Here is a 25506-nt window from a genome sequence, read left to right on the forward strand (position 1 = left end):
CTTTCTAAACTCCTCACGTCATCCTATATAACACAGTTCAGCACAGAAATACAATATTTTTCATTATTTTCTTTTTAAAAAATTAAGTCATTGAACTTTTTCTCAAACAATAATATTTTATGCAAGTGCCTCCACATTATATAAATGGTATCCAATGGAAAATCCTATTATTTTCCTAATGTGGTCACACAGTATTTCTAAATATGACAATACTCTGCCAATGTGTGCAACACTTTCTGATTTTTGTCAAAATAAAAATAAAATGCTACAATAACTACTTATTGGTATATATATATAGTTTTTTATTTCTATTAAAATTGCTAATTTTTTTTATATGGAGTGATAGCACAACTAGGGCATTTGCCTTGCAAGCCGCCGGCCTGGCTGAACCAGGTTAGTTTCTTTTGGCCCTCTTGGAGATACCGAGAGTATCTCGCCTGCATGGCAAAGCCTGGCAAACTACCATGCCGTATTCGACATGCCAAACACAGTAACAACAAGTCTCACAATGGAGACATTACTGGGCGAGTCAAGCAAATCGATGAACAACAGGAGGACAGTTCTACAGTGCTACAGTATATATATTTTTGTTCTATTTCATATTGAAAGTAGTAACAGCTACAGACTGGTCAAAGAAAACATTTATTCTCTTTATAACAAAAGAACAAGGAAATAGTTGAATCTCATCATTAGGGATTTATAAAAATTGCATTAATTCAAAGAACATATAAAGATTAAAGAGTCAGTTGTAGTGATACATTTAAACACACTGCTAAATTTTTAAAAATATTTTTGAAAAAAGACTTTTTTATAATAAATAAATAAATATATATTTATAAACTTCAAAATTCTCCTTTCACTGCTACCAATAATTTCTGTTACAAGAGCGATAGCAGGCTACCCGTGACATATTTGATATGCCAAAAACAGTAACAACAAGTCTCACAGTGTTACTGGGCCGGCTCAAGCAAATTGATGAACAATGGGAGGACAGTGCTACAGTGCTAGAAGCCTTTCTAATTTCCTCCATTCTGTAATTTATAAAATTATATCTCATTTTACTTTCACATAAACAATGTTTATGTTTATTAATAAAACTTGTAATTGATAAAACAATTGATAAATTGATAAAATAATTTATGTTCAATTGAAAAAAACTTCCAATTTCAGACCCACATAGGTAAATTGAGCATTTTTATTTCATAAGCAGTCATCTTGGCAAAGGACAGGTGTCCTCCGACATCCTGATGGATCTATCACATCTTCCAGAAGGGCAATGGAGAAGATTATCCATGACTTCTACTAGGATCACTTTGATAGACACATTCACCTGCCAACATACCAAATTCCACAGGATGGATATGTCATTCCCAACATTCTCCCTTCCAAAACCCGACACACCATTTTGTCGGTAAAGACGTGAACAGCACCAGGCCCAGACTAGGTCAGACCCGAACACCTAAAGAATCTGCTGTCGGTACTCATCAATACAATGGCTCGGCTCTTCACACACTACCTGTCTGAATGCAAGATCCCATCCCAATGGAAAACCAGCAGGACTGTACTACTGTGAAAGAAGGGAGACATCCTTGACATTGGCAACTATTGCCCGATTTACCTATTGTCTGTCATCTACAAGCTGTTCACTCGAGTCATCCTGAATAGGATTGGCAGAACACTAGATGAAGGACAACCATGCAAGCAAGCTGGGTTCCACGAAGGATTCAGCAAGATCGACCATATCCACACGATAACCAAGTTCATTGAGGTTCCTCAGGAGTTCAGGATGCCACTCTGTCTAACGTTCATCAATTTAAAGAAGGCCTTTGATTCTGTTGAGACTTTCATTGATTTAAAGAAGGCCTTTGATTCTGTTGAGATGGAAGCGGTCATTGAAGCCCTATCCAAACAGGGCGTTCATACTCAATACATCAGGATCCTCCATGAGCGTATTACGGATTCACTACCAGGATCTCACCATTCTATAAGGAAGTGATCATTGACGTCAAGAGAGGGGTTCAGCAGGGTGATACAATTTCACTGAAACTCTTCAGTGCCACCCTCGAGAACATCATGTAACGACTGGAATGGGAAGGAATGGGAGTGAAGATAGATGGTTGGCAACTACACCACCTCCACTTTGCTGATGACATCATTCTAATAACACCAAACATTAGCCAAGCGGCACAAATGCTGGCTGACTTCGACCGTGAGTGTGGAAAGGTCTGAATGCAGCTAAATCTCATGAAGACAATGTTTATGAGAAGCAGTCTCGTTCCACTTGCTTTCAATGGAACAAACATCTCTGAATGCAACAGTTATGTATATCTCAGTGGAGAAGTCAACATGACAAATGACCTGACACCTGAGTTGCGCAGGAGGAAAAGAGTGGCTTGGAACGCCTTCAAGAGCGTTGAAGAAATGGCTAAGAGGACAAAGAACCTCAGGCTCTGAGCACATCTTTTCAATTCCACTGTTCTTCCTGCATTAACATATGCCTCAGAGACCTGGGCCCTACGAAAACAGAATGAGAATGCTATTTGGGTCTTCCAAAGAGGAATTGAAAGAGCTATGCTTGGAGTATCACATTTCACTCAAATGAGAGAAAGAATCCGGAGTTCCAAACTCCATCAACTGTCAAGAATCAGTTGTGATGTTTCGTTTGCCAAGATATTGAAAATCAGATGGGCTGGACACATAATGAGATTTGGAGACAACCGCTGGACGAGAGCCATTGCTGACTGGATTCCATGAGATGTCAAAAGAACACGTGGTCATCCACCTACAAGATGGTCAGGCTTCTTCATCAAGACCCTGACCGATTGGTTTGAGGCTCTTTGTGTTCCTAGAATAAGCAGATGCCATTGGGCTACACTAGCACACAACAGGGACGAAGGGAGACATTATTGGCGCCCGCTTGAACAAATTTATGAGTAACGGGATGTCAAGTGATCAAGTGATTTCATAAGCATGTAAGTAGGAAAGAGCACTCTTCTCTTTTCCTTTCTTATTTGCAACTAACTTGAGTCTATAATTTCACTTGAATATCTACTATCTGTCCAAATGTTAATGAATGCTATATATCTGTGACCATTTTATCTGACGAGATTATATGGCCTCTAATAAAAAAGTTATTCTAGAGTTAAACCATCACATTTGTTATCTGGGAGCTTTTAGCCTGACATACTTCATATTCCACTGAACTCATATAAATTTAATGTCAATGAGGCAGTCAGCCATTACCCTCCCTTATTTTACAAGTTTAGAAGTTATGATGTAAAGGCCATGGTCTCTTTCAAGGTCATAAAATCGCTGAATGGCAGGGCAAGAATATGCACCAGATTCTTTGACATCAAGTTCTGGAAACTATTCCTTTCAGTTTCCACCTAAGTATTTAGTTAATATGTCATGTTCTCCATCATTTTGTTTTGTTTTTCTTATTTAAGGATAATCTGTAGGAGACTGCATGCTGTGCCTATATCAAACCCTCCTGTAACATTAAATGCTTTAAATAGAAACATTCCACAAATTAATTTTGCTTCTTGTTCTCTACAGGAGATGAGTAAATCTACTGCTTTGTCCACAAACAAAAAACAGATTAAAATTCCATTTCTATTTCAGAATACCAATCCCTGTAATGGACAGAAAGTTTAACTGCTTATAGGTTCTCTTTTCACTAGAATTTAATAACTTGAATTTTCTTGATTACAATTATGTTTTCAATACTTATTTTAATTTATATTAAAACCAACTGAAAGTCAAAAAGATTGTAAAGGATTGGATTAATGTGTTTTCCTCCCAGTTTAAGCAATATGTAAGTGGGAGTATACCAAATAACATTTCTTGAGAGTAAAAGAAAGTATTAACAAAATGAAAAGTCACCTTGTGGAATGGGAGACTATATTAGCAAACAACATAAAAGGTTAATGTCTAAAATATAAAAGAAACTCAAATGTCCCAATAACATATGATAATAGTAATAAAACTATAGGCAAAAGAAGTGAGGGCAACTAGAACAGATGACTGGTTAAAGAAACTTTGGTACATCTACAGAATGGAATACTATGCAACTGTCAGGAGATATGAAATCATGAACTTTGCTTATAAATGGATAGACATGGAGAGTATCATGCTAAGTCAGAAAGAGAGGGACAGACATAGAAGGACTATACACATTTATGGAGTATGAAACAACATAACATGAGGCTGACACCTAAGGATAGAAGATATACGGGACAGATAGATTGCTCCATAGCTGGAAGCCTGCCTCATGAGCATAGGGAGAAGACAGCTGGAATAGAGAAGGGATCACAAGAAAAAGGTGGCTGGAGGAATGGGTCAGGATGGGAGATGTGTACAGAAAGTAGATAAAGGGCCAAACATGATAACCTCTCAGTGCTTGTTCTGCAAAACATAATGCCCAAGTGTAGAGAGAGATTATGGGGAATCATGTCTTCCATGGAGGCAGGGGGAGGGTGGGAAAGGGGGGTATACTGGGGATATTGGTGGTGGGGAGTGTGCACTGGTGGAGGGATGGGTGTTTGATCATTGTGTGATTGTAACCTAAACATGAAAGCTTGTAACTATCTCATGGTGATTCAATAAAATTTTAAAAAATTTAAAAAAAAAGAAGGGCAAAAGAATTAAAACACATATGGACAAAAAATAAAGTGCACATTTCTCCCCAAAAGATATACAGATATGCAAAGGATAATGTAGAAAGGTATCCAACAATTCTAATAATCAGGAAAACTCAAATCAAAACTTTAATGAAATTGTCAAACTGGTTGTGACAGAGAGAGAGAAAGGGAGGAAAAATAGATGCCAGCAAGAATATTAAGAAAAAAGAACCCTTTTGCAGTGTTGGTATGAATGCAAACTAGTATGTATAGTCACTATGAAAAACAGCATTAAAAAGTTCCTTGGAAAAATAGAAATATAATAGTCATATGATACAGCAACAACACTTCTGATACATATCCAAAAGAATTAAAACCTAGATCAAACACACATTTCTGTCAAATAAATGAGTACAGTTAGAAAATTTCATGTACCCAATTAGAAAAATTGTATATATGTATACAATTATAAAAGTGAACAACCTGCATGAACTTGTACAACAGTATGCTAAGTAAAATGAGACAGAAAAATGATAAACACATTACATTATTCCTTATGCACAGCATTGCATATCTGTCACTGTCACTGTCTACCCATTGTTCATCAATTTGCTTGAGTGGGCCAAGTACCATTGTGAGACATATTGTTACTGTGTTTGGCATATCGAGTATGTCATGGGTAGCTTGCCAGGCTTGCCATGCAGGTGAGATACTCTTGGTAGCTTGCTGGACTCGAACTCAGGTCAACGGGGTAAGCTGCGTGCAAGGCAAATGCCCTACTTGCTGTGCTATCGCTCCAGCCCTCTGTTGTTTATAAAACAGCCAAATTCTTCATTACAATTGGCTGAGGCTTGTAAGATAAAGCCTTGCATTCTCTCAACTTTATTTCACTTTAGTTTCAGGGTCTAGTTCCATAGCTCTTCCTGAATGGTACAGATTCTTAATTTCAAAAGGTTTTCAACTGTTAATAACCATTAATGTTCTTCCAATAAGAAATTTATATTGAGAATTTTACTTTCTCTGTAGGCTCAACATTCTGATAAGAAATATTTGTTTAAACCTGGTCTAACAAGTTCCAGAAACAACTACACTTCTTAAATCACTGGGTTGCAAATCACAGACTTCTCTAGAATTTCTACTTCTGATTTTAACCTGGTTCCAACACTCGAGTGTTCCTCATAGACAGATAGGCAGACAGACAGACAGACAGAGAGACAGACAGACAGACAGACAGACAATGAACTGACTAAAAACACCACACGTACATGTGCACACATCTGCAGTTGATCGATCGATTGGACCCTTCAAAAATGGCAGAGAGAAAACTGATGGACTGGGAACAGAAGGGGTAGTCCCCAGGGCAAAGAAGCCCTGTCAGTGGATTTGGAACACTGCTCCCTGTTTCCCAGCCTAAGCAGCCAGTCTCCTGCTTGTTAAAAATGAGTCAAGAGAGGACTTTTGTTGATATACAACAACAAAATCAACTATGACAAAGTTGTTGAAATCTAAGGTGGCCAGATACTACCATATTTTGGTCAAGGCTAGTTTCTGAGGCAGGGAACTAGTATCTTCTTATCAGACTTGGGGATAGGCTGTCTTAGTGACACACTTCTTTGTTTCTGATATCAAGAAGTTAATCATATGATCTTACATTTTCCTGCTTCCTCTGCTTTGATAATTCTATTTCTTTCGTTACCTGCAAAGACTGACTGCAAAATAGTCTGGTAATGAAAACTGCCATTCACTGGCTATCCTTCCCCATGTCTTAGCTTATACTCAGGCCACGTGCTGTTACAGAGGTCAACAAGATACTCCTTTTTTTTTTTTCTTAAATTTTTATTAGTGAAACACCATGAGTTACAGTTGTAGACTTACAAATTTTTGTGCTTGGGTTTCAGTTATACAATTATCGAATACACATCCCTCCACCAGTGCCCATTCTCCACCACCACCAGTCCCAGTATCCCTCCAACCCCCATCCCCCCATCTCACCCTACCTCTGTGGCAGGGCATTCCCTTTTGTTATCTCTCTCCTTTTGAGTGCTGTGATTTGCAAAAGAGACATTGAGTGGCAACCTTCAACAAGATACTCCTTATCTAAACTACCTAGTTGGAAGCTCCTCTGATGTTTTCATAAGCAACCCAATGGAGAATCTTTGGGTATCAATGTGGAATTTCCCATATTTCCTAATTGCAAGTAATAATCTATGAAAAAGGATGGTTCCGTGGCAAAACTTTTCTCCAGGTCTATCACTTTGGTCTCTCCCAAGGGGACTCAAACCCCTTGTATATTGGCCTTTACTCTGGCCTCTCCCAAGGGGACTAGAACCCCCCGTATATTGGCCTTAACTTTGGCCTCTCCCTAGGAGATCCGTGGGGCCCACCGACATCAGATGGCGACCACAAAAAGATCATGCAGTGAAGAAATCCACAAGGAAGGAGGTAATCAATCTGTGGAAAATCTGCTGTGGAGTTATGCTCCCTTTGAAATCTGTAGGGGGAATGGAGGAGGAATGTGATAACTTCTGTGTGAATGTGTGCATGCATGAGCACCCTGATAGGTCCTCCTATCGGGTGTGATTTTGTGGCTCTATGACCTGGCACTCTTGAAGTTCCTATAAAGTCATGGAGCTCAAGTGGACTGCCTGCGATTCCACAGAGAACGTTAAGGTCAAGGGTTCATTGGCATAGCTGCTGGTTGCAAGTCACAATGCTGAACCACTAAGGCCAAGTCCTCAACCGACCAGGCAAGCATCTGAGTGGTCTCTGCAAAGAGGTACCCCTCCTTTGTCTGTCTTGCATCACCATTCAGTATGGGAGGAACGGGAGGAAAGCCCACTAGTGAGAAGATCCTGGGAAACTAAGGCAGATCAATGTCCAGAAAATCTTTTTCCCACTCAGTCTCAGTCTTATCAGAGGATCTGCTAGAGGTCAATTGAAATGCTAATAAAGGCATAGAGCAGGTTTAGCTCTAGGCAAAGTGAAGCAGAAAGAGAGGGGGGGGGAAAGGGTAAAAGGAAGGTAAGAGGCCTGAGAAAAGCAGCAAGCCAGCAAAACTCAGGGAAAATGTAGCAAGCTAAGGCAGAACTTTTTACAAGGAGCAGAGTTTTTTGAGACAACAGCACTTAGGTTAGGCTCAGGCACACAGCTGTGGGTCTGCCCAACACCAGGCCGGCTCTGGGACGCCTGCGGTGGAAACAGATGCCATTGGTGGAGACAGTTCAAATCCAATGAGCATCTAAGTAAAGGCCAATATACGGGGGGTTGGTTAGAGCATTGCATATATGTGACTTTAAATTATAAGAGTAATTATAATAATATAATAAGCGAAGGCCCTGGGTATGTAGCTCTGTGGCTGAGGACTCACTTTTCATGATGCACCACTCCACATATTGTGTATAATTATGAGTGCAATATTGTTTGAAATTGTCAATTTGTTGTGTTATCACACAACAAAACGTGTGATAAAACCATGTGTGAAACCTTTTTGTCCCAACAACAACAAAATGAAAGGAAGAAAAGTAAAAAGATAAATAATATCTGAGGATATGATATAAAATGGTGAAAAAAACTACTGTATAAATGAAATTTGCTAAGAGAACAAACTTTAAAAGTCACACACACACACGCACACATACTGAAAATACATAAGGTATTAGATGTGTTAACTCAATAGGAACAATACTTTGACAATGCACATATATACATATCTCAAATCATCATGCCGTATACTTTAAATGTTTTATAATTTGATATGCCCCGTTGTTCATCGATTTGCACAAGCGGGCACCAGTAACGTCTCCATTGCGAGACTTGTAGTTACTGTTTTGGGCATATAGAATACGCCACAGGGAGCTTGCCAGGCTCTGCTGTGCGGGCGGAATACTCTCGGAGAGCTTGCCGGGCTCTCCGAGAGGGGCAGAGGAATTGAATCTGGGTCGGCTGCCTGCAAGGCAAATGCCCTACCTACTGTGCTATCGTTCAAGCAGAATCTCTAGAAAAAGAAATGCAATTACCAGAGATGAACTAATTCTAAGATCACTTCGACAACAGCAAAAGTATTACTTTTAAAAAAATATTACTCCTGGGACTGGAGCAATAACACAGTGGGTAGGGCATTTGCCTTGCACTTGGCCCACCTGGGTTCAATTCCCAGTATGCCATATGGTCCCCCAAGCACCGTCATGAGTGATTCCTGAGTGCATTGCCAGGAGTAACTCCTGATCATCACCAGGTGGGACCCAAAAAGCAAAAATTAAAATAAAAAATATATATTACTCCTTAAAAAGTCAAACGAACACTAAAGTAGGAAAATAGGTTTTAAGCAGAAAATCACTGGCCGAAGTCCTGAGAAGTTGAGAATATAGGACTGTGCAATGCCTAAAATACCTAAAAGACACATTTTGTTTCATTCATTAAACATCTTTCTCTAGGTTAAAGGCTAAAATCTTGGGGCTTGAGCAATAGCATAGCAGGTAGTGTGTTTGCCTTGCACACAGCCAACCCAGGTTTGATTCCCAGCATCCCATATGGTCCCCTGAGCACTGCCAGGGGTAATTTGCCAGAGGTAATTTCTGATGCAGAACCAGGAGTAACCCCTGTGCATTGCTGGGTGTAACCCAAAAAGCAAAAAAAAAAATCTAAAATCTTCTCAATTTTAGGAAATTCAAAAAAATCTAGAAACTACTAAAATTATGAACACTCCTCCTTCTCCAGGCTCATCTGGCACCTTGTCTGCCTATCACATCATCTTGCTTCAGTCTTCCTAGCTTATGTCTCACTCACGACCTTGTACCATTTTGGCTTTCTTTAGCTAGTTCTCAGTCATCCCTTTGGTTTTTCACTCAAATGCGTATAATTTCATTCATCTAATCACCATAAAGAGCTTCCTTTCTCCCCTGTGTCCTGCAGAATGGCTCCTGCAAAGAAGGGCGGTGAGATGAAGAAAGGCCACACACCCATCAACAACTTGGTGACCAATAACACATCATCAACATCCACAAGCACATCCATGAAATGGGTAGTAAGAAGCATGTGCTAGAGCACTCAAAGAGATCTGGAAGTTTGCCATGAAGGATATGAGCACCCCTGTTGTGCGCATTGACACCAGACTCAACAAATGTGTCTGGGACAAAGGAATAAAGAATGGCTCCTACTGAATCCATGTATATTTGTCCAGAAAGCATAGTGAGTGAGGATGAAGATTCATCAAATAAACTTTATACATTGGTTACCTATGTGCCCGTCACCACTTTCAAAAATCTGCAGAGGTAAGTGTGGATGAGAACTGATGATTTAATAGAATTATAAAATCACACACAAAAAGAGAGAATTAAGAAAGAATGTGAAGAAATAATTGTATCTTACTGGTTTTTAGTATATGTGATCATATATACAAAACAAATTTTAGCATCTTAGTCATTTCTAAATCACAGCCCACAAATGTTAAGTACATTTACAGACTTGTACATCAAATGTCTAGAACACTTCATCTTGAAAAACTAAAATTCTACATCCATTTATAAGCAACTTCCAACTCCTCTCTCCCAACACATCATCTGAGCTTGGAGTAAAAACCTTCTCTTTTTCAGCCTCCATGAATCTGAGGGTTCTAGGTACCCACTTAAATAGAATCCAAGTATTTCTCTTCATTTTATGACAAACTTGTTTCAAATAACATATGTCCTCTAGTCTGATCCCCGTTACAACTGTTCTTTTTTACTTGACAATTAATAACATTCATTAATGTATACATTGTTTTTGTTTACCATTTAACTTATAGACGGACAAGTTGTTTTCATCCTTTAGCTATCATGAATAATTCAGCTTTAATAGTGGTGTATAAAATATGAATACCCTGTTTTAATTATTTTTCTTATATATAAAGACATGGAATTGCTGGGTCATATGATTATTCTACATAAGGAACTGCTATAATGTTTCCATAGCAGTAGCAATAGTTTACATTCCTAAAACTATTCCAATGTCTCCTCATCTTTGTCAACACTTACTACATTCAACTGTTTTTTAATCCTCATGGGCATGATTTGATATTAATCTTATTTCAATAAACCTCATTATATAGTCCATGACTAAGCATATAATTAACATTAAATAAATATTGTTTGAATTCAATTGAAAAATATCTAATCTCAGTAGCATCCAAGAAGAACATGCACATAGCACATGGCATGTTTGTATCACAAAGAGACTTGGATGAGAGCCCATTTTGCTCTGAATTGCACCTAAGCTAAAGTCACCTCTATTCCAAATTTCTAATTTGAGTGTTTCGAACTAACTGGACTCATTTATAATCCTATAGTGGAAAAATTTCAGTATAAAATCTATATGTTTCACCACCCAATAAAGCAATGCCTTTTTCTACATGTATTTTTCTATGTGTATATTTTACTTTTTTAAGTATTCAGCATTCAGCATAGCATGTGTACTTTTATGTATCTAGTCAATAATTAATTCAATAAAAATTCTAATCATCTGCTGAGTATAAGAATTGTGCTAGGCCCAGGGGGCGTTAAAAATTAAAATTAAGGACTTGACTTGCTCCAAAGATGTGACATGAAGAATGGGAATAAATGTCCATGCTCTGTAGAAGTACTGTGCTAGAAGAAATTCAAAATCTTTAAATGCAAGAATTTAAAAGTATAAGTTAAAAAGAACATAACAGCAATCAATTATAAATCTAGTGAAGTTATTGTATTCTAAGCACTCTATTTCTCCCATTGTTTCTTCTGTCAGTTTGAATGAAATACATCCAACACATCAGGTACAAACTATCAAAAAACATTGGCAGGTTGTCACTTTCTTTCAATCTATGATAATGCAAGGTACTAGAAATTGTAGTGAAAACTGAACTAACTCTTTGAACCATTCAAACTAATATTGATACAAGTGCCTTGCTATGAAATAACAAATATTTCCATTGGTAACTTTAAAATCAATCAGAAATAGTAGCAAGCTGGGAGAAAATATGTGTAAGAAGAAAGGAAATTGACAGGCGTTTAGAGTTAGTATTTATAGGGTATCTGCTCTGTATAATATTTCATCAAAGGCAAAGATAAAGATCTATGTATTTAGCAGTCACACATTCTCCAATAAGGGAATAATAGTTGAGATATTATATATAAGTACTCAATGAACATTACAAAATATTTGCATCCCCACATATCTGCAATTTTGATCCTCACATGGCAACCGAAACATGGTTAACCACTAATATTACAGTTCTTTTGTTGTTTTAGTGAGGGATTGTCATTTAATAAACACTATCATCATATATTGTCATTTAAATATGTTGAAAACATGTTCTCTATTTCCTCCTCACAATTACTTCTTTTTTAAGTGGCAATATAGATGGCTATTAAACATTGATAAAAATAAAACTTTTAAGTTTCATTTTTTAACTTTCTTTTCTTCTTTACACTGTCTGTCTGTCTGTCCTATTATTCATCGATTTGCTCGAGCGGACCCAGTAACGTCTCCATTCTGAGACTTCTTGTTACTGTGTTTGGCATATTGAATACTCTCGGTATCTTGCCAGGCTCTCTGAGAGGGGTAGAGGAATGGAACCTGGCTCTGCCGGGCTGGCTGCCTGCAAGGCAGACGCCCAACCGCTGTGCTATCACTTTACACACCATGTTTATTCACATTTCTAGCTTTTACATCACTTTTTTTGTACCTAAACAACATGTTATCTATGATCCTTCTAACAGAATTTCCATAACCTTGTCAGAATACTTAATTTTCTCTAATTTCACACTCCAACTTGAACACAGCTTTATTTGACCTTCTATGTACTCTTCTCTCTCTCTCTCTCTCTCTCTCTCTCTCTCTCTCTCTCTCTCTCTCTCTCTCTCTCTCTCTCTCCCACACACACACACAACACACACACATTGCATTAGTAAGCTTTAGGTTTCTACATTTTTAGCTCACCTGTAATGAATATTAAAACTTTGTACTCATTTTAGACCTGGACAAAAATGAGATACAAAAAAAGGACCTGAATTTTAACATCATTGCTTCAACACCCACATTCAAATTTTGGGAGTTTGGGGCTGGAGAGATAACACAGAGATAACACCCGGGTTCGATTCCCAGCATCCCATATGGTTGCCTGAGCACCGCCAGGAGTAACTCCTAAGTGCAGAGCCAGAAGTAACCCCTGTGTATCGCCAGGTGTGACACAAAAAGCAAAAAAGAAAAAAATTGGGGGAGTTTTTGTCCTGTTTCTTCCCTCACATGATAGTATGATTCAATCATGATAAGTGCTTTCATGTATTATACATTGGACCACTTCAACAGTGGCTATTCCTGTTTCTGTGCTTCAAAGTGACCTTTGGCAGTTATTGGAGGACATAATCATATGTGATCTAGGGATGGAACCAGGGGTGGCTGCATGCAAGGCAAGTGCTTTAATTCCTATACAACCACTCCTGTGTATCTTATATAATCTTAATCAACATATTCAGTTGAGCAGGTGTTAAGAAAATTATTCCAATTAACTATAATAGGGAACAGAGAGAAAAGAAATGAAAGACTTTCATACTCTCAAATTCATATCTCTGAAATCTCACATCGATTAGAATGCTATCTTTTGTGTGGAAAGAGGGATAGTTGATTTGAAATTCTCTCTGCCCCTCACAAATCAGGTTACCTTGAGTGAATTCATTAATTTAACTTTGAGCCACATTTATTTCTCAACATGATATTGTAATTGCACTAATAATTTTATATACTGGGGACTATAGTACAGCAGATAAGATACTTGTCTTGTACATGCTGTTGATTGGGGTTTGATCACCATCTATGGTTCCTCAAACCACCAGTGGTCATCTCTGAGCACAGGGCCAAAAGTAAGCCCTACACACAGCCTGTTGTTCTGGCTTCCCCTCTCCAAAAAATGACATATAGAAAGCATTTAAGCACATTTTTTCTTTTTTTCATTTTTCTTCTAAATAAACAAAAAGTTCTTGAAGTGAAGAAACAAACCAAAAATGGAAGGAGGCTAGAAAGATACAGAGGAAATTGTGAGAACAAAGGCAGAGGTGCATAAAAAAATTAAGTTGCAACATGTTCAGATTATGCCAAGAAATTCAATATACCTAAAATCAAGGGCAAATCAATATATTTGATCAGAGATAAATAGGGAAAAACACATACACTAAGATTCAGACTGTGATAACCACACTAAGAAGTTCTATGTTTCTTAGACGTTTAGCCCCCATTATTGCAAAAAAGGATATTTTTATTCTAATATTTCTAAATATACATAAAATTTATGAGTGTTGGTGCTTCAAAAATACTGAAACAGCTATGCTCATTTTTCCATTCTTGACACTAAGAATAAAAATTAAAAAATAAATCAAATATCTAATTAATAATGAAACTTAATAACAGCTACCATCAAATCAGGACAAAAATGGCAATAGTTTAAAAATATACATTAGTATCTCTTTAATAACTATAAAGTGATTTAAAAAATAGGTTTTACGATTTTATTTATTTTCAGTGTTGTGGGAGACACACTTGCCAGGGTTGAGGGCCTCTGCCCAGTGGGCAGGGGACTGAGCCCAGAGAAATGCACATGCAAGGCCTGTGCTCTTTCATTTGAACCACATCTCCAGTTAATTTTTTTAAATTTTGTATCTAAAAATTTTGTTCCCCAAATATTGTGCTTGTTAAAAATTATGACTACAAATAAAAATATATACTATCAGAAATTATAGGTTGTTAATTGCAATAGGAACAAAACTGGTTGTAAGAAGACAGGTAAGATTTCAAAAGTCAAAGGAGGGTTAACATATCAGGTGATATATCAGAGGTATATTTACAGGAAGCTGAGTTTGTTTCCCAGCACCATATGGTCCTCTAAGTACCACCAGGTGTAGCCTGGATGATCCCCAACACTCCTGGTCTCAAACAGTATCACTAGGTCCTAGAAAAGAGCCATAGGACAATTGACTATCACCAGAGCGAAGTATCACCTCAGCTTCAATACTCAAGGGAGGTCCTCCTTCAGAAAGAAGTAGCAGATTAATTAATTAGTTAATCTTAAGGATGTTACAACAGTCAAGAAAATCTGGTGATAGTAAATCCTTTAAAATCTTCTTAGAAAAAGTTACATTAAGGACAAATTGTTTTCAAAATATTTCATTAACAAATATGCCTCAAGTGTCTGTAAAAAAAAAGGAATCAATAAACTTGTAGAAACAAGAATCATAAGTTAACAAGTTCCTACAAAATCTTTATGAAAAGCAGAAATGAATATGGATAAAATGTCAAAAATAATCTTAAGATAAAAAATATAGGGTCCTCAGTGTAATATATAGTTTTTTGTTGTTGTTTTTTATTGTTGTTGTTGTTTTGTTAAAGGAAAAAAACCTATCAGGCTAAGGATACTACTTCTGGGGGTCGGAGAGAAAATATAAATGTTAAGAAACTTTTATCTCACACAAAGCCCATTCTACTTCAATCCCTAACACAACATATGGTCCCCCAAGTACCACTAAGAGTGAGGACCACAGAGTTAAGACCAAGTGTTGAGCATGGTTGGGTATGACCCCCAAACAATAATGATTTAAAAAGTACTAATTCTCATCCTAGTATATCTTCATCTTATTCTGAGGACTTTCAAAACGAGTGGTCAATCCATAATATCTTGTGACATATTGTTAGATCTAAATAAATGAAGTCACTGAAAATAGTAAAACATACATCCTCTAAGAAATGAACTTTACATACCCACAAAAGAAAGAATATATTCATATATTCATTGATGAATGAATGACAAGTATGCAAAGCAAGCAACATAGAGATTAGATAGAAATCACACAGAGATAACTGATATAAAATATCAACTCAAAACTCATGAAAATGGTGATTGAAGGGGACTGTCTAAAAAAGTGGAAGGACTATATCTGGTTTTAGATGATGGGAAGAAATCAGAGAGAAAATAGTAAATTATATAATAAATTGAATCTAGTCTAAATTTTGTTATTGCTATTACAATGAAAGAACTTAATAGAAGTATTAAAGTTCCATTTACAACAAAGTCAAGTAACTATTACCTAGGCCAGCAAAACTTACGACAAAGAAGGAACAGTTAAAAAAGGAAGGCAACTCTAGCTACTTTAGATAAGAGATAGACACAATTATCAATACTTTCATTCTTCCAGTTATTTCAAAATTATTCCAAAATTCTATGTTCCAATACTAAAACTCACATTTGGAAATCATAGAGTGTAATCTGGTTCTTTGCCGAACTCTGATTAGCATAAGATCTGGAAAACTTAAGAAAAATATAAATCGGAAAAGGATTGAGCAGTAAAAAGAGAGACAGAATAAAAAAATCCCAAATAAAAGGAAAACAACAAGTAAAATGACATGTCCAGGAAAAAAGTAGTCATTGTGAATAGAGATAAATAGAGATAACTGGCAAGTGTAAATTGTTTGGGGAAGAAATTAGGCAGGGGATGAGCTGCCAGAAGAAAGCACACAAGGAATATCCCAAGGAAAGGAATATCTGAAGACAAGCAAGAGGTCAAACCATTAAATTGCAGTCAATTAGATTACAGAGAGTTCAAACCCATGATTACATGATCTATATTACACCAAAAAAACTAGTGACCCAAATCAAGTAATTCATACTTTAAAAATTATTTTCCCACCTATCTTAATACTTCATTCACATTACTAGTGCCAGCAAATATAACACCATTTACCACCCCAGATAAAAATATTCAGGTGAATTGCCTAAAAGAACAGCTTGTTTTTACCCTTTTAAACACAACACCCATTAAAATAAATCCATGTTTATACACATCTGTCAAAGATATACTATAGACATCAAAGTTCATTTGAGTCCATTTCTTTTACCTAGGAGCATACATAAGAAAGTAAATTAACGGGGTCTGGTGCTGCCAGCAAGTCAGTCTGTACCTGTGAGGCGAGTGCATCAGCAGCCTGATCGCACCATCAGACTTTCAGATACCCCAAAAACTGCTGCTGTGCCTTTGGCCAGACCACAAAAACTTGGGGCAAAGTTTACCAAGAAAGTAAAGGGCCAAAAGTTAGGTATGTGGGAGACACACCCACAAAACACATCCAGCTCAGCTATATAATTGGAGGCATGACCTCTCTGGTTCCTGATCAAATTGCTTAATGCCCATGACCCCAGAGAGTCAGAAACAAATATCGGAACCCAAAGGCTTTTGGCAGAAATGCGTTCTCTTCCTGCAGTAGGTTACTGGGTCTGGTCCACTCCTGGTGGGAATAGGTTTCGCGCCTTGGCCTGTTCCCCCTGGAGGCCCGGTAACTGCCATCCTCCAGAGGCCACTGGACAGTCAGGTTTGGGCCTGCAGTGACGAGACACGTGGGGCCTCACCAGATGGGGGTGGAACCGGCCCCTTCCTCCCCATCCCAATGAGACCCCAAGTGGCCACCTACAAATGGCCTCTCTGGTTCCTGATCAAGCTAATTAACAGCCATGATCCCAGAGACTCAGAAACAAATCTCAAAACCCAGCAGCTTTTGGGAGAAATGCATCTGGACTGCATACAAAGTGGCCGCCACCTCAGAGCTTCTTGGAAAGCCAGATATGAACCGGTGGTGACGGGGCAACTGCTATCTCATGGGAAGGGGGTCGGTACCGACTCATCCGTCAAGCCCTACCGAGTTCACGAGTTGCCCCCCATGAGCGGCTCTCCAGCACAGCCATGCCTCCAGAGGCAAAAAGACTTAATCCAGAGTCTGGCAGCTTGCAGCAGGAAAGTGAATGGTCCATGCATTAAACTACGGCGCCATGACTCCCTGGGAGGGAAAGGGTGTTGCTCCCTTCCGCCTTTCCTGCCCCCAGCAGCAAGGTGGCTGCCATCTCAGAGCTTATAGGAAAGCCAGGTATGAGTCGGCAGTGATGGGGCAACTGCAGTCTCATGGGAAGGGAGGCGGTACCAGCTCATCCTTCATGCCCTACAGAGGTCACGATTGGCACCCATGAGCGGCTCTCTGGCACAGCCATAACACCAGATGCACAGAAACCAATCTTATAATTATCTGGCTCTTTGCAGAAATCCAAAATCATGTGGCGGCTACTGCAGAGGCACTACATTATATAATCCCATAACCATCTACAGAAAACAAAGTATTTCACAATGCCTTTTCAGTAATTCTGATTGTTGGGGGGAAAATTGTAGACAACAATGGTGCATCTTTTGTCAAAATAATAAATGTAATCAATGTAGAAAAGAGTTCAGTAGAAATCATCTGCCTCACAGGCATTGGGAGTGGTGAGGGGGAGGGAATATTGGGGTTCTTGGTGGTGAAAAATGAGTACTGGTGAAGGGAAAGGTGTTTGATCATTGTATGACCGAGACTTAAACCTGAATGCTTTGTAACTTTTCCCACAGTGATTCAATAAATAAATATAAGAAGAATAAATAAATAAATACAATTATGAAAACAAAGTAAGGTGGAGTTCATGCCCAATTCAATCAGCTAATCAGTGGCTGAATTAATAGCAGTACTCCTATATAAAAAAAAATGTAAATTAAAAGCAGACCATGAAAAATATTGTAAGAGTTCCAACTTCACTTATATGACAGTAACTGTTGAGGGGAGATTTTATACCATATCTTATTTTAATCAAGTGCACATCACTTAAGGAAGAGTACATGTTGCAAACATGTCAATGCTGATTTCCTTAGAAAATCTCATTTAGATAATCTTTCTAAATTATAAATTAATACAGCCCTTTGCATGTTGTCTTTATAGTAGAATTACTTGAGAAAAACATGTAAAAATTCCAAATTCCAGCCTACCATAGTGTTCTGTGTCCAATTCCACCAAAGGTAAAAAGGTTCCCCACAGCAAAAGCAATTCTCAGACACCAGCAGGGGGTGGAGGAATTCAACTCAATTCTGCAACTACCGACCCAGAGGTAGTATCAGGTTCCACAGGTTAAGGATTAAAGAGAATTTCTATGAGATGCCCCCTTTCCATTATCGACTTTTAGACACCAGAGACAAGGCCAACTATGTGCATCTGAACAGCTAGCTACAGATGTTTACATGTCCAGATTTGTACCTGTACTTTGGACCAATTTGCTATAAATCACATACCTACAGCTCCCTCCTTGGGATTGATTAATTTGCTAGAAAGGCTCAAAGAAACGTTTTATAATGACCAGTTTATTATCAAAGGATATAACTCAGGTATAGGCAAGCGGGAAAGATGCTTCAGGCAAAGTGTAAGGGAAGAGGCAGGGACGGGCATTTTCATAACCTTCTCCAGATGTGCCACTTTGCCCAATGATCCATTTGGTGACCAACCCAGATGCTCTTCAAGCCTCTCCCTTATAGACTTCCTTTTATTTTGGTTTGGTTCGGGGATGACATCAAGCAGTACTCAGTTCTAACTCCTGGCTGTGCTCAAGGATCACTCTTAGTGGTGCTCAGAGGATCATAAGCTGACCCGGAGATCCAGCCCCGGTGGGCAGCACACAAGAAAAATACATTATGTACCACACTATCTCTCCAGTCCTCCCTTTTGGGTTTCCTGGAACTTGCTTTTATAATATGGGGCTTACGGAAGACTGTTCGGTTCTCCCTATACGCAGCACAGTTAGACCTTATGCCTAAAGAAGCGGGGAGTTAGTTAAGAGGTCCACGGAGAGGAGAGAGATCTCTCCCAGCAAGAGAGGAAGTGTCTGAAGCCTTGCTGATAGCTAGAGGCTGCTGGGGGTGAGCTAGGGGTGCAACTAGAAGCAGCTGGAAGTAGTTGCTTGTTGGAGCAGTTGTTGGGAGAGTGTGCAGGGATGAACGAGCAGGGAGAGAGCAGGGAGAGGCCTGGCCCTGCTGGAGAGCAAACGTGTGGCTGTAAGTGTGTGCGGATACAACACGGAAGTTCGGATTCCACCCTTACCAATAGCCTCCTTTGGGTGTGCTGATTGTCACACCCAGACTCCCAGGAAGACCTGTTGTCCACCAGTGGTAAAGGGATGGCAGAAGGCAGAACCCACAGCCAGCCTCCGAAGTCTCCTGATGGCTGGAGCCTGGCACAGAGACAGATTAAGTCATTGATGACCAGCGATAGAGTCCGCTTCCAGGCTTGCCTCTCACGTCCCAGGAGAGGTCAGGGGTAGGCCTGAACGTTACAACCATCTAATCACATGGTTAGTTCTCTTGGCCAATAGTCAGGGTCCTGGATGTGGCTGAAAACCATCCAACACTTTTAACTAAACAAGACACTACTTAAAGGTTTCTCTTTTCAGCAAATTCTTAAGATTGTAAAAGCTCTTGGGGCCTGAGCGATAGCACAGTGTGGTAGAGCGTTTGCCTTGCATGCGGCCATCCCGGCATCCCATGGGGTACCCCAAGCATGGCCAGGAGTAATTTCCTGAGTGCAAAGCCAGGAGTGACCCCTGAGCGTCTCTGAGTGTGACCCAAAAGGAAAAAGAAAAAAGATTGTAAAAGATCTGATTCAGGAACTTGGAAGAAAACATTTTTTTCTATAAATTAGGAGATTACTCTCACCAGGGGCAATGAAATCACAACCTAGGGGAATGAAGCGCAGGCTTCGGTACTTTTTCAAGCACTCTGGGTTATCACAATGTACAAACTGGAACCCACTATGTGATATTGGAGGTGGGGCTGTCTGGAGACAAGTTTACTTTGGCATGTGGATTAGTTTGAGCTGAAGTTAATTGAGGTGCTGCAGGTTCAAAAGAAATAACATCTCTACCCTTAACTAGCTAGGAGAATGAAAATGAGGTTATTATCCTGAATCGGGGCTTTTAACAGAAAATAAATTTTCTATGAGAGAATTCTATCTATATATGGCAGGACAAACAGCTAATTACAAAGCCCCTAATCCTTATCACCCATGTTATAAAAACTCAGTAGGCACACTTATCCCTTGATTTCCCCCTCCTTTGGCATTGAAGGCCCAGTTCTTTAACACATTCCTTAGTTCAGAATATAGACCCTCATTTTGCCCTGTTGTCTACAGAACTGACATCCACTTAAGATTCTCTATAGGTAGGTAATAGAATTGTTCTTATCTCTTAGTAATCTATCAAATACTTTCTCCCAATAATCTGATGCTAATTTGATTGCCTAAGGAGTCCAAGAGGGGGGTGAAGGAGAGAGGAAAGGAGGGGAGAAAAGGGGAGAGAAAGAGAAAGGGAAGGGGAGAGGAAAGGGATGAAAAAGAGGGGAAGGAAGAGGAAAGAGGTGAACAGAAGGAGAGTTTGTAGAGTTTGTAAAACTAATCAAAATTATTAGATGTCTTGGAAAAAAATCTTTTTGATACAACAAAATTTCTTATTAAAGCTTTCCAAAAAAGGCAAAGAAAGGAACAAGAATCTGTATTATGCTGTGCAAAGATAATCATGCTCTGCTAAGTAGCCCGGCTATTATGTTAACAACACTGAAAATTAGGGCAGAGATAGAAAAAGACTAAGCAAGACAAAGGAAGAAAAAGAACTGTAACCTATTGCCATTTAAAGATGTGTGATTGAATTTTTCGGTCTCTATATAATTAACTAAATAAACTCATTTACAGGGCTTTTTAAAAAAATTTTCTCAGTGTTTTTGCCAAATGTGTAAGTCAAAATTTTTTTTAAAAAATTTAGAGAAATAGAAGGTCTTCCAAATAATCTGATATGTAAACCAAGTGACTGAATAACTTCAAAGCAAGAAAAGTATCCCTCATCTTTCACTCTTATTTTAATAACTAGTTCCTGACCATTCTCTGGTTCTATTAAAAATGAAGTAAGAATAAAATATATATTGCGTTTTAAATGCAACAGAAGGGATGGTTGAATTAAGATGATTTGATGATACAATTTTTAAGTGTTTATTTAATCTTTGCTTTTATGTAAATATCTTTCAGTGGAGGGTTTAATTATCATTTAAAACAGACTTTATAAAGTATAATTAGATATGTTGTCAGATGGGAAGACAAATTAAAAGTACAATTCACACTGTTACAGCTGCAAAGCTACCCAGGCACAGTTTATCTTTTGCTCAATTCTCAGAGCAGTATGTGATGAAGTCACTATGTGCATGTGATTATGGATATAGAGCGATATATTAGCATTTCAGTTATTAATCGGTGCAGCTTCCTTTGGCGGAAATACCTGTGTACTACATTAATGGGGAGGGGGAGTTGAGGAGTAATTTTGTTTTTCAATTTTTGCAAATTGCCGGATAATAAGTCTTGGTTATCAACATTTTATCTAAGTAACAATGAGGCTTGCACTGACAATTGACAGTATATGCTTCAAACAAAGTCATATACAATTACACATATGAGGCTATCATTTCGGTAGGACTTAGTGCTTGTTATAAATGCAAATTCCTGGAAAGAAGTCAGAGGTAAATGCAGTTTTTAATATTGCTGGTCATACCTGAAACATTGAGTCAAGAAGCAAAACTTTACTTCTTTCTTAGTTCAAATAGAGTTTTTTAAAGTCAAATATGATATGGTTTGATATTTCTACTTCTTCACTGAGAAAACTGTTGGATTGATTAGTTATCCAATCAAAAATTGTGCTTTCCTAAAATAATATGAGTTGTTTGTATTAAATTAGATAAGGTCATTGGACTATGTGGCTATAGAACCAGGACAGCCTAAGTAAGCAAAAAAAAAAAATTCTAAGCCTGTAATGAGGTTAAAATTAAAACCTAAGGACAAAATTGTAATTTGTAATTACAAATAGCTGACTTACTTGACTTTAAGCTACAGACAATGAATTTTTTTCTGTGTTCCACACATTTTCTATATAAAACTTTCCCTTGTTCCTACACATGAACTCCTGCTAGTCATTTTTGGTTTGATGTTGCTTCATTTAAATAAATTCTTGCTCAACTAAATGCTTAAAGTTTGGGGGCAAGAAGGATAGCTCAATGGGCTGAGCACATGGTTTGCATGCAGGAGGCCCAGATTAATTTTATTTATTTAGTGTTATTTTGTTTGGGAGTCACACCTTATACTGTTCAGGGTTTACTTCTAACTCTGTGTTCAGGATTACTCCTGACAGGCTTAGAGAACCATATGTGGTGCCAGGGATCAAAAGTGGGTTGACTGCATGCAAGGCAAGCGCCCTGCTGACTATCTTGCTCTGGCCCTAGGGAGATCTTATCTCTGGTATGCATGGTCCAGAGCAACACTGGGAGCAATCTCCCAGAATAGAACCAGGCATAGCCCCAGATCATTATCAAGTATTGCCCAAGACTCTGAGGATATATCCCTCAAAAATTATTCATGATAAAAATGTTCAGAAGAAGCAATCAATATTTATTGAGCTGTGTGATCCTAGGAAAGTTACTTTGTTTCTCTGTTCCATCTTTGCCCAAGTGAAATCAAATATAATATTACTTTTCTCAACAAGTGATTATAGGATTAAAATGATAATGCATATGAAACACAGCCCACCAATTAATCTCCATTTTGAAAAAAGAATTTAATGAATATCTCTAAAAGGCCAGGATTCTTTCACAAATGCCTTTTTAAATAAATCAGAAAAATGAAATGTCCTTCTTTGTAACTATTACATAAAGGCTCCTGAACTAATTTAGCATATAAACTCCTCTTTACAGAAAAAATAAATACTCAGTTTTTTTAAAAATCACCCCAGAAATTTACCTTCTTTAAGTGAACAAGCAGAAAGCAACCCATTCTCCCACCCCAAGTACACTGGAGACCCTCTCCCTACACCCAGATTGTTCTTGGATGCCTTCCTCTTCGGGAAACACTGATCTATATCCTAGACCAAATTCCAAGATAAACAATGATAAAGTCATAGTATTTTTGACAAAGTCTCTAACTGGTACACTTAATTTCCAAAATGAAAATGTACTTTGAAGTTGAACACAAACTAGAAAGATGTCCTTGGGGAGCAGGGTGATATTTCCTCACCCTAGAGGTACTTTTACGTCTAGATAAAGAAATGATCATCAGACAAGTTAGCCAAAATTATCCAAACACCAAAACACAATACCACACATATAATTTAAGTGGTTGTAAATTCTTTTTGTTTATTTATTTATTTGTTTATTTATTTGTTTCAAATACCCATCCCTCCACCAGTGCCCATTTCCCACCACCACGGATCCCAGTATCCCTCCCACCCCCCATCCCCCCCATCCCACCCTGCCTCTGTGGCAGGGCATTCCCCTCTGTTCACTCTCTCTTTTTGGGTGTTGTGGTTTGCAAAAAAAGTCTGATTTTCAGGGAGAAACGTTGGATAATTTACTTTCCATTGATCACTTTATATATAATGAGATGTCGTGCGGCCGCATAAGCGGCCACACAGTTTGAAAAAAATGTCCTGGTACCCGCTTGCAGGCTCATGGTCACCAGAGTTCCATCTGGAGAAGGCAGGATGCAGCACCTACCCCATCTGGGACCTCCCAGTGATATCGGCTCTGTTTGGGACCTGGAGCATTCTCCGGGAGCTGTGCCCCCCCCCCCCCAGCCAGTTTTCTTCTTTGTTGCTGTGTGCTGTAAGATGGCGCTGGGGGGTGTGTTGTGGGCATGACTTCTGGAATCAGCGGTTGCCTGGGAGCCGGGGCAGCCCCATTGCAGTTTGGAAAGAATGTCCTGGTGCCTGGTTGCAGGCTCATGGTCATCGGGGTTCCATCTGGAGAAGGCGGGCTGCAGCATCTACCCCATCTGAGACCTCCCGGTGATATCGGCTCTGTTTGGGACCTGGAGCATTCTCTGGGAGCTGTGGGGCCCCCCAGCTGGTTTTCTTCTTTGTTGCTGTGTTAGTGGTTGTAAATTCTTAAGAAAAATGTGGTGAACCCCATTTAGAGAGTGCTTATAATGTGCCAAGGAATCTAGGACCAAAAAAAAACATTACTTCATCTTTAAAAGCAAAGTTATTTTTCTCAAAAAGGATATGTTTATTAATACACCTACAACTGGATGGTAGGATTTTCCTTGCATACAGCCAGCCCAGGTTTGATCCCCAACATAAACTCATTATTCTAGCCCATTAAATGGAGCAGGATTATTGCAAGTAGAAGTAAGGATCAGATTTAGGGAGTGATGATTTCCTCTTTGATTATGGAAAAGGTAAAAATGTAAGAACTAAGGACAGAACAAGAGTTTCTCAGCAACTGCAAATCCTCTTTCCCTCCCCCCTCTCTCTTCTCATCCTCTTTTTCTTCCTCTTCGTCCTCATCCTCCTCCTCTTCCTCTTCCTCCTCCTCCTCCTCCCTTGCCCTTCCTTTTTTATCTGGAGCCTAGTATTGAATTCAGGACATATGCTTTACCACTATGCCACATCCCTATAGCCCTAAGTTCTTCAACAAAGCAATTTCATCCACAACACATATACTGATCCTAGTTCAACAAACCAAGGTGATCAGAATTGGAAAAGAACTTCCCTGGATATTCTGGGGGGGGGGGAAGTTTATTGTCATTTTGGGGGGGACACTCCTATGTGAACTATATGTAAAGAAAGTAAGGCAAGTATACACCTATGTAAGATAAAAAAAAACATTGGGAGTAAAGGAGAAGATAAAAGAAAGGATAAATTCAAAATTATATACAAATCTACAGGAATTATATATAGATATCTCTCATCATGCTTGGTAATTCTCATAAAAGGTGCCTTGGATTCTTTAGATAACTTTATTTTTTTTTTGAGTCTGTGTGGATAAAGTACATAATTTAGAGCTTCAAGGTAGACCTACTGAATTAGAACCAAGGGTAGAGATGAAATGTGGATTGCACAAATTGGGAGCAGGCTATAACCCTTTACTGAGATTAACAATTCCTCAGTGAGCACAGTATTAATAACGCATTCACTCTGTTTCAGGAACCTGTAAGAACAAGTCTAAATAGCCAATAGCTACACTTGCTG

General features: G+C 38.6%; 1 protein-coding gene and 1 pseudogene across 4 annotated transcripts in view; one reads left to right on the forward strand and one right to left on the reverse strand.

Moving 5' to 3' along the window:
* TAFA2 (TAFA chemokine like family member 2) overlaps positions 1 to 25506 on the reverse strand; it is a 661692-nt gene that overhangs the window by 346885 nt on the left and 289301 nt on the right. The window lies entirely within an intron of this gene.
* On the forward strand, positions 9532 to 9910 carry LOC130026875 (60S ribosomal protein L31-like; annotated as a pseudogene).

The sequence above is a fragment of the Sorex fumeus genome, unplaced genomic scaffold (genome assembly GCF_029834395.1).
Source record: "Sorex fumeus unplaced genomic scaffold, SorFum_2.1 ptg000035l, whole genome shotgun sequence".
Classification (NCBI taxonomy): Eukaryota; Metazoa; Chordata; class Mammalia; order Eulipotyphla; family Soricidae; genus Sorex; species Sorex fumeus.